At 34.3% G+C, this 11,867-nt stretch overlaps 1 protein-coding gene across 2 annotated transcripts in view; it reads right to left on the bottom strand.

Moving 5' to 3' along the window:
- LOC149179789 (Basic-leucine zipper (bZIP) transcription factor family protein) overlaps positions 1 to 1,729 on the bottom strand; it is a 43,776-nt gene extending 42,047 nt beyond the window's left edge. Inside the window, exon 1 of one of the 2 annotated variants that reach the window (XM_089415810.1) lies at positions 1,174 to 1,729. The gene's annotated coding sequence lies outside the window, so the exon portion shown is untranslated. The remainder of the gene's footprint in view (positions 1 to 1,173) is intronic. The other variant, XM_089415811.1, reaches the window with a different exon arrangement.
- Between the last annotated feature and the right edge of the window lie 10,138 nt (positions 1,730 to 11,867).

Below are 11,867 nucleotides of genomic sequence, written 5' to 3' on the forward strand. Positions count from 1 at the left end.
CTTCGAAAATGCTAGGGCGGTCACTAGCAGACGGAAAATTTTACTGTTTGTTTCAACTTAATATACAGTAAGATGCAAATTTAAAATCCAATACATCTCACATAAGGAAAGAATGAAGAATGTGTTTATGTTTAAAACAAGTTTGAGACTCCTGAAAAATTGATACATTGTAGACATTAATATGCAGGGGAGGCCTTCATACAAGTAAGAAATCCAAACACTTATCAGCTAAATACGGTACCTGGATTCCTTCTTTAACTTTCAAACAAAGCATTATTTAGTACTTCCGAGTTGAAAATTATATTCTGGATATTTTTCACACAGATAAAAACATCGGTTTTCAGAATGATTCAACATGAATAAAACAAAACAAAGGTCAATTAGAGGAAAAACCAACCTGACAAGAACAATACTGTAGAATAGTTAGGTAAGGAAAAGTGAAATAACATAACCCTGTGCATAAAGGTCAAAAAGTTGCGAAAACATCTAGAAAAGGGAACCAGGTAGCTAAAGAATAAAACTGTAGCGATAGTATCATCTAAAAGCTCAAAGGGCACAATTTTCAAATTCAGAACAAATGTCTTGAAATAAAACGGATGGCTGATCTTCTAACTCCCACTTTCTTTAACCATCTCCTAATCAAGCTTATCTTTACAATACGCAAAAACTTACCCTTCAAAGATATATGCAAATATAAATCATTTTTCAAGCTTAAGAACCCACATTCCGCAAAAGAGATTACGATAGAGAAAATCCCATTACAGAATAAAAAAGTTCCAATATATCTTCAATCTTCCTCACCTGAAATCCATGTGTACATCAAACAAAAAAATATTTACCAATGCATATGCATAGGTTCCAGTATCAGCTCAGACAAACCTGACATGGATCAGTAGCATTAACCCATAAAGAGAAAAAGAGAGAGATAGGGAAAACGAAAGAAACCATTACTCTGTGTAATTCAAAAAATAAAAACCCAATTATTCACAATCACAAAGAAGAAAGCAATAACAAAAAAACAAAAATAAAAACCCAATTATTCAAGTCAAAAAGAAGAAAGAAATGGCAAAAACAAAACAAAAAAATCAGAGTTTTACAATTACTTAGCTGAAAACCCACAAAAATATACATACCACATTAATCACAAAAAATTTATATAAGAAGATAACTGACCTCTAATACACATACAATAGTTGCAATTTGTAAGATCTGTGCCGACCAGACTTGTGCAAAGTGAAAATCGTTAGTAAATTGGTGTAAAGCGATCCGACTTCTCAAATGGGCTTGAAAGCCTTCACAGATCTAATTGGCCCATTATTGACAGAAATAGAGGATTCGATGGGACCTTACAACCCATTAGGGAAATGGGCTCTGGCTAAAAGCTTCCACCTGGTATCCCTGCTGTAGTATTTTATATGGGCAGTACACAGAGGGTTTAGGCTCTGCATTAGACGAAACTGTACAGTGGCGGGATTGAAGCATTTGACTCTGTCTCTTTTATTTCAAGCAAAACCAAAAACAGCCAGAGATTCGAGGGCCTGTAATTTTTTTTATTTTCAGACTAGACGGGGTGATGAAATTTGCACGGCCGACTGGATGAGAGGGAGGGAAGAATAAGGACCAAAGGCCTTATACAGAGTAGAAGAGGTCTAGGGTTCGAACCGCTACCTCGCCACCAGCACCAACCCTGAAGGTGCCAGACTTACCTTGCTTCGCAAAAAATAGACAAAATTAAAAAGCAACAGATAGTCCTCCCCCAATTCTGACCGCCACGTGTACATCGCTGCCCTCGACGCTCCGAATTGTCCGTTGTCTTTGTGGTTTGCGAATGAGCTTAGTTCATGGAGGCCACGTGGATATGATCCTCCACTGTGCGGGATCTTTTCCACAAATGGCCTGGCCACGTCATTTGATCATTGAAGCAATTTGCATATTTTCGATAATAAAAATCAAGGTATAGGGATTTCCTTATCCCTAAGTTTGAGTTTATCTTAGATTTGATATGATCTGATTTAGCAAGCTGTGACATCTATTATTGGTTTTGTGAATGGAATTATTTTAATATTTTGTAAATAAACTATTATATATTATTTAAGAGTGGAAGTGTAGGTGTATGTTGTTTTTTTAGTTTCGTGGATGTTAAAATATTTTTTTTTTTTTTCTTTTATCTATTTATTTTGAGGTGAAAAAGAGCTTATGTGTTTTATCAATCAAATTATTATTTCATCAATAAGAATTAAAGAAGAAGTGAATGGGGAATTAATTTAATTAGTTATCTTTATTGTTGAGAGCTATTTAACTAGTTTTATGTTAAAAGTATTATATTCAAATTCTTATTTTTTAGATTAAAATCGTTAAATTTTATTGATAAATTTATTACGCAGTTTTTTTATAGGTGGGAAAACTTATCATAATTTTGTTGTTAACCGCAATTGCACGCTACTATCGTTATTCAAAGAAAATCATACTATCTGGAATAACTTTCGAAGAAAACCATAGTATCTGGAATAACTTGTTAGTGGTTCATAAGGGGCAGACTTTCACTCCCGCCAGATACCTCTAAACCTTACATCCCAGAAAAACGAACTCTTAACCAAACAAAAATAATTTTAGAGCATACTCCAAACCCTATTAAAATATTATAATATAACATATATATATTTATATATATGTACGTTCTTTTAATTTTCTCACACAATTTTCAAAAAAATATAAAAAAATAAATATATAACCAACACAATTTAAATATTTATTCACTACAAAATAAATAAATTTTTTAATTGATTTTTTAAAACCATTAATTGAAAATGCCATGCAAAATTGCTTTAATAAATTTAATTTAAAATTCTATCTACAAAATTTGCAAAATAACATATTTTCATTACCAAAATAAATAACATATTTTCATTGCCAAAATTACTTTTTTTTATGATGAAATTGTGAAAAATCATAAAACTAAAAAATTATTTATTATATAATTAGATGACTCCATAACTAACCCAATGATGAGGTGTAGCATATGTCATGCGCATTCTCACTCATGAACCTTCATGTACACTTTCATCCCCAAAAGTTCAATGGTGAGTGAAAGTGTATAGGAGGGTGGGAGGTGGGAGTAAGAGTGTGTATGTAAATATTATCACTTCTACTTTATCTTCACTTAGAGATTTGGGTCAAATCTTATTTTTTTCATTTCATGTTAAGTTTAAATAATAAAGATATACATAAAAACTAAGGATGGAGGATGTAAGTGAGAGTGTATGTTGGGCCTAGAGTATGCCCTAAAACTGCTTCTGCTTGGCTAAGAGCTCGTCTTCCTCGGACGTAAGGAAACAGGTTAACGGCCCAAGACCCAGAGGCATCTGGCAGGAGTGAAAGCCTGCTCCCTTACAGACCACCAGCGGGTTATTTCAGGTGGCGTGGTTTTCCTTGATAACAGTGATGTGTCAACTGACATTCGCGGATAGCAGCCAGAGATGGCTGTCCTCATTGTTGGTTTGACAAACTGAGTTTGATAGGTTTTTCCACCTTTTGAAAAAAAAAAAAAAAAGTGAGAGTGTATGTGAGGGTGGGAGATGGGAGTAAGAGTGTGTATGTACACATTTTCATTCTGGCTTAATTATTTTCACTTTGGCTTAATTTTTATTTAGTGATTTGGTGAATTATTATTTTTGTTATTTTACGTTTTAAATATCAAAAAATATGTTTATTAAATTTATGGAGTGTAATTTAATTGGTGATAGCTTTATTATGAAGTAATATGAGCATAAGATTCAAAGTTTAAATTTTTTTAGGTTAAATTAAAATTAATAAAAATATATATTTTCTTTGAGATTGTTTTTCGGATTAATCACATGATTAGTTTTTTGGTTGATTAATCTGGAAAAGTGATCTTAAAATAATTAATTTGCAGAAATAATTCTTATTTTATTTTAAATCTTATAATTATAAAAATAAGTAATTTTTAATATTTTAAATTAAAATAGGTTTTGATGGAGGTGTTATCGTTATAATTATGAGGATTGGTCTTAAAATGATGGACCCTCTTGTCGTCCATCATTTGTGCATGCCACCATCTAATGGCACATTAATGGGACCTTGGCTGCCAAGGAGGGTAGCAGAGGCCCCCTGGCACATCTTATGTTTCAACTCTCAAGGGAAGCTTGTATACTCCACCATGCTCCTCCTCCTAGGTAAATTGTTGGCATTCTTATTGCTCCTTCTACGCCTCCTCCTAATATTCCCTGTGTCCACCATTAATTTTTATTATTATTTGGTTGCCCAAGTGTGGGTGCCATCTCCTGCCCCATTGGCTTTCCCTCCTCCCTTAGTGGCATTTTCAAACAGAGAAGGACTCGCCATGAACCTATCATCAATGTAGCCTACTTGTGATGACATTATGAATAAATTCTTCCATAATAGGCTCTTGCATCTTCCCACCCAACTCCATCCTAGTCTCAATGAAGTCTTGCTACCTAGAAGCCATGACCTACCAGCAAGCTCAATGTCAGCACAGAGGTGGAGTTCGCAATGCTTCAAGAGGCTTCAAAGCAAGACTTTTTTCCAAATCCTTAGCACGCAACTTGCATGAACACACCACTTTGTACATCTAGGAGGAAATTCATCTCATAGAGGTAAAAATTTCATAAGAAAGACAAGTCACCTTGGACTCATAGGTCATGGCATGCATAGCCTCTTGGGTTCCTGACACAAATAACTCCAAAGGTTGTCAGAATCATTATATTCATATTTTCGACCTATACTAACATGTTAAGCTATTGTCGAGAAAGATTCTTATGGATAGGAAAGAAACCCAACTCAGTCTCATGCATAGATTGGATGAGCTCAGGGATCTCATGTTAGGTGTGGAAGGGAGGCTTGTCAAGCTTAAGATGTGATCACCGCCCAAATCTCCCATTCCAAGGCCATGCAAGGTTGAGGAATTGCCCCATCTACCTTGACACCTCATTATCTTCCTGATGCTCAGAGTTATTTATTTCATGGTGTCAGTCTTTGTTTCTCATGCTTGCCCATATGGGCTGTTAAATATCTTATTTTTAGAGTATATGTCTAGTTTCTTTTCCTTGTTAATTAGACATTGCATATTCTAAATGTTGCCCATTTTGATTCTTATGGATGGTTTCCCCAATGGTGAGACATCATTATCATTGTGCACCTTCAAGTTTTGGATTGTCAAATAACGCTAAATATAACTACCTTAGACTCTATATTCTTCCATATCTGGTCTAATTTCCAAGATAGCAGGCTAGAGATAGTAAGAATAGTCATTCCCCTGTTGGAAGCATGGTTATGTTAAGGTATTTGATGTATAAGAATAAGCTTTACAACACGGAAGCCAAGAGGTTCCCCAAAATTGCTTCTAACTCTAGCTAAAACCCCCACCTCCAGCTTAAGCGAGGCTGAGATAAGGATGGGCAATCTTGGCTCGACCATTGGGGGATAAAGGAGGATATCATCTTAGAGAATAAGAATAATATTAAAAATACTATTACTTCCAAATTTAAGGATAAGTTGTGGGATGATAAGGAGTTAGAGGGGAAAAGGAAGCTAAGGTATTATAAGGAGGTGATCAACCCTAATCTTGCTAACTAAATCTATTTTTTTTGTCTTGACCAATGCTAAGAAGAAAATGAACATTGCAAGGATAATAACTAATTCTCGTGAGCTTTGAAGTGAAAATGGGCATTGTTCAATTCCTAAAATACCTGGACGAAAAAGTTTATCACCTTTACGATACTAAGAGGGTGGAAGATGAAAAACACTTTCTCTTGGATTACCCAACTCTTTCTCGCATTCATTCTCATTTCCAAAATCTTTGCCACGCTACCAAATTTCTTGACTTGTTACGTCAATAAAACTATAGTGAATAGGAACACTTCTCTCCCTTCTTTTTTATCATATAAATAAAATATTACAAAGTCTCAATTAATCTCTTACTTTCTCATGGTCCAATAGACCATATCGGTTTTACTGTACGTTAATCATCATCATCAGTGCTTTGGGATGTAATCATTTGATATTTTCAATGCAAAATTAATTTTAAAAAATAAAATAAAATATAAAAATAAAGAATAAATATGAGATGTAATCTTTTAAACTTAGTCAATTTATAGCTTTTCATTGAATATAAAAATTATATCTTGTCTTTACTAAAAGAGTGATAAAGAGAAGAGATTTGAAAAGAATTTTTTTATTAGCAATTAAAAAAAATGTATATATATATATATATAGAGAGAGAGAGAGAGAGAGAGTTTACTAATTATTATTATTATTTTAACAAAACGATTAACTTTTATATTATTAAAATCTGGATTCATGACCAGAACTATTTTACATTGTTCATAAATTTCAAAGGTGTCATTGCTCTAGAACATTCTCAATTGAATTTTCTTGCCTTTGAAAGATCTTCTTACTACCACCCTACATTGATATCTACCATAAATTCTATAAAATACCCCCAAAAAAGAGACAAACTTGCAATACACAAGTTAAAACATTATAAATTTAAAATCCACCATAAGGACCAACACCTTCAATTGTATTCAGATTCTCATTTGCTGTCATGGAAGTATCTTCTTACAACATTGTTGTAACACGATACTTGGAGGAACCTTTACCTTACATCGCTACAACTCGAAACTCATAGATGTTCTTGCCCTAACATTCACCATCACCCTCAATAAAGGTGTGCATAATAAGTACAACCTTCAACCTTGCCTTTAATGAAAATGAGAATGCAATTGTACATTGAAAGATCATTGAGAGTAGATTTGAATATTAAAAGTGTGCATTTATAACAAATGTGCACTTTGACCCTCACCCTCATATTATAAATGCGTAAATTCATTATAATTTACATTTTTATTCTCTAACCCTACTTTCAAAAAAATATAAAAAATATAAATATACATTTCCTACTCATATAAACTTTTACTTACACATCTTAACTTCATAAGAGTGAAAATGAGTGAAAATATGTAATAAATAAACTTACATCTTTATCCCTCATCTCAAATTCAAAAGAGCAACAAATGAGATTTCCACTTTGCAAAACTTTTACTTACACATCTTAACTTCATAAGAGTGAAAATGGGTGAAAATATGTGATAAATAAATTTACATCTTTATCTCTCATCCCAAATTCAAAAGAGCAACAAATGACATTTCCACTTTGCAAAATATAAAATGTATGTATAACAAATACATACCTTCTCTATTATAAATATATACCTGCGATCAACATTTTTATTCCCACACATATAAAACAATAAATAAATAAAAAGTAACCATATAAATAAATATAAATTTTAAAAAATAAATAAAATAAAGCAACAAAAATTGCACATTATTGATATGATATTTTGATTATTCCAATTCTATAAAACTACAAGAACATTCTTGGTAACTTTTAAGGACAAGTTGATTGAAAGCTTTCCTGATATATGTTTTGAATTTTAAATTGCTTTGAAGAAAAGTAATAAGAGACATGATGGTACATGGTTAGGTTGGATATGTGTGTGAAAATAAACAAACCTTATTGAGCCTATGTGGTTCATTATCATGGGTTGTGAATCAAGGGGATTCTCACTTTGTGGTTCAAAGGCGTGTGTTTCTTAAGAGTGGGACTCGACAATTGGTTGCTTATGTGATGTACTCTCTAGTCTTGTGCGTTCACACTCTTATAATGTGTATCTTGGTTGGGTCAACCGAATCATTCCTTCTCTTTCCAACCATTGAGGAATAACATTTCTAAATGGTTAATTATTAGTTTTTGGTGGGTGGATGATAATGATTGGCCATTAAGGAGTTGCATGTCTGTATATATTTTTTTCATTGGTTAAATAATTAATAGTGGTCATTTGTTTTAATTTATTTTGACTTTTAATTATTTCTATATTGTTATTTTTTTAGTGGGTTGATGATTCGATTGGTCATTAAGGAGTTCCATGTTTCATTGGTTAACTATTTATGAGTGGTCATTTGTTTTAACTTATGTTTGTATTTTAAATTGTTTTTCTTATTTTAGTGGGTAGATGATTATAATTAGTTATTTGTTTTAATTTATGACATTTATTAAATTAGTTAACATGGTTATTAATATTTATTTTAATGATGTGATAAAAATAAAATATTAAAATATTTTTTAATAAAATTTATTTAGTGTTTGTTTATAAACTAAAGTCAAATTGATGGTTTATGCGGCAATTTAATTTTATGAATCAATGTTAAGTTGAAAGATTACATATGTGACGGGAGGATTGCTATTTCTATCTTTTTCAACTACTTTTAAAACAATTACTTGCCCCTTCCCCTACTTCTGTATTAAAGACATTTTTGGGGTGGCTCTCGTCTCAGCTCCAAAATTGGGGTTTTTTACCATACTAGGATCATATCCTCCCTGGAGGTTGTCCCTATTCCTTCTCCCAAGCCCAATGTGCATTCTCTCCCTCCCTCGGATACCCCGATACCTAATTTTCAAGTGGTAAGAGCTCGACGAAGGAAATTTGCTCGTAAGATACTCATTTTAGATTTGATATTACCCGATGACCTCCTCACTGATATTCCGATCTCTTTTGAATCTCCTAGGCCACTTAGAGTTCAAAAGCCCTCAACAAAGTCGAAATGATCATAATGTCCTTCAACATTAGAGAAGTGGGAGGCCCTCCTAAGATCCGTGATCTCCGGTGACTTATTTCTGTGAACTGCCCTTCCATACTTTTTCTTCATGAGAGCATGGTCTCTGCATATAAGGTTGAGGAGTTTCTTCTTAAGGTGGCCACGGGATGGTAGGTATGTGTTATTGATGCTTCAGGGCATTCAGGTGGTTTGGCTATTTTGTGGGATCCAGGTATGGTTAAGTTAAAAGTTTTCTCTCTCTGGGAAAGAATCATCTCACTGGTTAACATTAGGGGTTTTTATGAGCAGTTAATCTTGGTTAATTGTTATGGGCCATACCGTGATCGGGTTTTGTTTTGGGACAATTTAGCTAACAGTGGATTATTAAATATTCCTAACCTCATACTTGGTGAAGATCTTAATTTTACCACTTTAGTGGCAACGATCTAGGGGGAGGCAGCCAAACCTGATTCTTTCTCATATTACATTTTTTATATCATATTGGAAGTTGGACTCTTTGAACCACGTCCTAGTCCCTTAAGCCCTACATGGAGCAATGGTCGAGTGTGTTCGGGGGGTGTTGCCAAACTTCTTGACATGTTCCTCATTTCTGAACCATTGATCTCCAAGATCGGCAAATATAGACCTTGGATATGTCCAAGGGTTCTATCTGATCATTGTTATATATGTTTCCAATTTGATTGGGGTATCCATCATGTTCGACCTCCTTTCAAATTTTGTCTTCTCTGGCTAAAGGAGTCCTCCCTACATACAATGATCAGACTGACTTGGAATAATTGTTCTATACATTCATTCTCATCTATAAAGGATCAATGGCATTTTAAAATGTCCTTGCTTAAATCTAAAGTAAAAATATGGACTAGATCTCTATTACATGATTTCCAAGTGGAACTAGATCTTATTAAGAATTTTATGAATAAATGTCAGTATATTTTATTTTCGACAGGTTTCCTTGTGGAATTAAAATAATATTTATGCAGTTTGGAGGAAAGGCAAGCAACTTTGCTCGGGGAAGATGAAGAAAGATGGCAGTTAAAGAGTCGCATTACTTGGATACAGGTGGGGGATGGGAACAATTTTTTTTTCACAAATATGCATCTTCGCGATGGTTAAAAAATTCCATTTGGGATTTGGAGGATTGTAATGGATTGAAAATATGTTCGCTAAAGGATCTGAGGAGGACTGCACATACTCACTTTTTCGGAGTCTTCAAAGACCCGGGCATCTGTTCACTTCAGGACCAACTTAAGGTATTGCTTCATGTCCCTTGTATTTTTTCTCCTAAGGAATCTATGAGGATTGGTGCCCTAGTCTCCCTAGATGAACTCTATTTTGCATTAAACTCATTTGCCAAAGATTGGAGCATTGGCCCAAATGGCTAGCCAGTAGAATTCTACCTTGCTTTCTTTGATCTAGTGGGTAAAGATTTGTTAGTTGTTGTTGAAGAGGCTCGATTGAAGGGGGTCATCTCAGGGGCTTTAAATTCCACTTTCCTCACTTTAATTCCAAAGTGCACTAAGCTTGGGATCTTTGATGATTTTCGCCCAATCTCACTCTGTAATTTGGCATATAAGTTTATTTCTAAGATCATTGCAAACATGATTCACCCTTTTCTCTCTGCTGCAACCACCTCCGAATAGTTTGGGTTTTTACCTGACAGGCTCATTCATGATGTGATTGGTATTTCCCAAGAAGCCATACACTCTATAAAAGCCAAAAATAGATGGGCCTTGGTTCTAAAACTAGATTTGTTGAAGGCATATGATCGTGTTAACTGGGACTATCTCCACTTGTTGCTTATTCATTCGAGTGTGGAATGGAGTGTGACTAATTGGATCATGTCTTGCATTACCTCACCGAAATTTGTTGTTCTCATAAATGACTCTGCTTAAGATTTCCTCACAACTTCACGTGGATTGATGTAGGGATGCTCCCTTTCACCCTTATTATTTTTATTGGTTCTAGAGAGTGCTAGTTGTATGATTGTTGTTGCAAAAGCAACGAGAGACATCCAGGATATTAAGGCGTCATAACATATTTATGTCTCCCATCTATTGTCCGTGGATGATGTATTGATCCTTGGTGATGGTATTGTGGAGGAACGGGGGACTTTTCGTAATATTTTCAATACTTTATTCCTTACTTCTGTCATGTCAATTAGTCAATATAAGTCTTCTTTTATACAACACAACGTTCATGATGAGATTTGGTTGACTATTAATAGTTTTCTCCCGTTTGTAGTGGCTCCTTTTGATTTTGGTTTTACCTATTTGGGTCACCATTTAAAGCTAAACTACTATTAAGTGTGTGATTGGCAATGGCGCTTGGATCGTATCGATAGACACATCAACCTATGGTGTAATAAGTGGCTTTCTATAGGTGGTAGGATGACCCTGGTAAAGGTTGTCCTGGAGACCCTTATTGTATACTAGTTCACTTTATCAAAGGTAGCAAAATTAGTTCTTAAGCACATGAGGTAGACTTTCTTCAATTTTTTATGGGCTAGCAAAAAAATGAAGGGAGGCTTTAACCTATTAAGTTGGGAGGTACTCACTAGACCTAAGAGTTCTGGTGGATGGGGTTTTAAGAACCTCTCCCACTTTGCAAATGCACTTGTAATGAAAAGTCTATGGATGCTTATGTAGGGTGTGGGTCTCTGGAGCAACATTATTGTTGATAAATACCTAAAAACCAAATCTTGGACTAACTAGCTTTGGTCTAGAAGCACTCTGTCTCGGGAGGGATGATCAAATATTTGTCTTGGAATTTTGAACTCTTGGCATTAGATCTGGAAATTTGTTGCTTGGATTGTGGGCAGGTGTGAAATTATTCATCTAGGTAGAGAACCTTTTATTGGTAGAGAATCCTTCTACAAACTGTCCTCTGAACTAATCACACAGTTATCTATGCCAGGGTATACATTATCTACAATAGATATATTTTAAAGAGGATAATACTAATACTTGACCCAGATGGTGCACCTGCACTGACTTGGGGCTCAATGGCTCTTATGTATTTTAATGAGAGGGCTTCATAAAAAAATTCTAATGCAATGGTATCTTGTTGACTAATAGACTAGATCAAAAGATTTGGAGGGGTAATCTAACAATTGGCAAGGTTACAATTAACCTGGCTTATTAATTGATTAGTGAACATTTTTCTCCCTTTGAGGTCAAATAGTGGAAGAGGAAGATTTGGGGTTGGAACGT

The sequence above is a fragment of the Pinus tabuliformis genome, chromosome 3_2 (genome assembly GCF_031772625.1).
Source record: "Pinus tabuliformis cultivar Carrire ecotype Pingquan chromosome 3_2, CPIR1, whole genome shotgun sequence".
Taxonomy (NCBI): Eukaryota; Viridiplantae; Streptophyta; class Pinopsida; order Pinales; family Pinaceae; genus Pinus; species Pinus tabuliformis.